This window comes from Bison bison, unplaced genomic scaffold, assembly GCF_000754665.1.
Source record: "Bison bison bison isolate TAMUID 2011002044 unplaced genomic scaffold, Bison_UMD1.0 scf7180017855341, whole genome shotgun sequence".
NCBI lineage: Eukaryota > Metazoa > Chordata > Mammalia > Artiodactyla > Bovidae > Bison > Bison bison.
In genome coordinates this window covers 11183-12633 of record NW_011485914.1, presented here as the reverse complement: position 1 = coordinate 12633, position 1451 = coordinate 11183, and the positions used below count along the sequence as shown (strand labels likewise).

General features: G+C 37.4%; 1 long non-coding RNA gene across 1 annotated transcript in view; it reads left to right on the top strand.

Annotated features, from left to right (window-relative positions):
• LOC105002170 overlaps positions 1–1451 on the top strand; it is an 8853-nt gene continuing 7402 nt past the window's right edge. The window contains exons 1-2 of the long non-coding RNA XR_826922.1: positions 1–74; positions 312–392. This is a non-coding gene — a long non-coding RNA (uncharacterized LOC105002170). The remainder of the gene's footprint in view (positions 75–311; positions 393–1451) is intronic.

Here is a 1451-nt window from a genome sequence, read left to right as displayed (position 1 = left end):
CATATAGTTGGCTACTTTGGGCTGTGAAGAAAGCTACTTCCCCTGAGGCAGACTTACGTTCTATGCAGTATGAAGTAAGACATCAATTTCTGGTCTCACAGAACAGCATATCTTTTAACCCACATTAACTGGGGTCCAATAAGCCTTGCCTCTTGACTGCTCTTTACAGAATTCTAGCATTATGGAAGTTAACTAACCTGTCTGCCCCCAAAGATGTTAAGCAGTCAGATCATTTTAAATTAATTCCCCCTTTTCCTTCCAACCAACAAAGGTTGCATATTGCTAATTCTTCATGCCTTCTTTTTATCAAGGATTATGATGCCTTCTTTGAAGCCAGAGAAAATAATGCAGTGTATGCCTTTTTAGGTTTGACAGCCCCACCTGGTTCAAAGGTATGATTCAGTTTTCCTTTTCTTTGTAGGCCACTTTATTGCTGTTTTTTGTTTTTTTTTTTTTTTTCAATCAGTAAAGTTTCCTTTAAGTACTCAGATTAAGCCAGAGGCAGTACAGCATAGCTAAAAGGAAATGCCCCTGCTCTGCATGCACTTAATCCCTAGTATGGTAAACAGATGTGCATAATCAAATACATTATGTATGTGGATAAGAGGTAGGCAGAGTGACTTTCCTGTCAAGCTGCCCAAGAAAGCAAATTTCTCACTGACCCATTCACAAATAAGTGGTTGGAAATTTTAAAGACTCCATTATCCCAGTTGTCATGTATGGGTCTACATAGACAGAAATCATCTTAGTTCATAGTAATCTTCTTGGCAGTATCTATTGTTTTTGTGTGAAAGCAAATGCCATAGTCATCTATTCAAATTTTAACTAAGAGCATCTGAGTCTCAAAACTGGTCACTAAATTACTGGCTGAATTTGGAAATTTCCCCCTGCCAATGACAAAATTTTTTGAATGGTAGAGTTCCCAGGGGAGACCATATAAAGAAAAAAGTCGATAATTAAATTGCCAATTTGAAGAAAAATCTCAAAGCAATGGACTTTAAATATGCCTTTGCTTTTTACCATATTTCTTCTCCACAAAGGCTAGTTTAATAAAAATGTGTGTCCCCTGCTGGCATTTTACATTTTGCTTTTAGAAGTTAATTTTATGTTAAACAGATTCTTCACACTCCAGCTCCTTCTCCAATTTTGAGTCTGTATTATTGTCTATGTTTTCACTAGAGACCATTTACAGGCATTTTTGAGCTACTATGAAATTCTGTTCCCTTGCCAAACTTTGTTTTACCATGGATAAAATGTAGTATCTTAGGCTTTATATAATTCAAATTGTAGGAAATCTTAGGTAAGGCATTTTTCTTTAAACAAGTTGTGTGCATGCTAAGTCTCTTCAGTCATGTCCAACTTTTTTGTGACCCTATAGACTGTAGGCCGGAGAAGGCATTGGCACCCCACTCCAGTACTTTTGCCTGGAAAATCCCACGGACGGTGGAGCC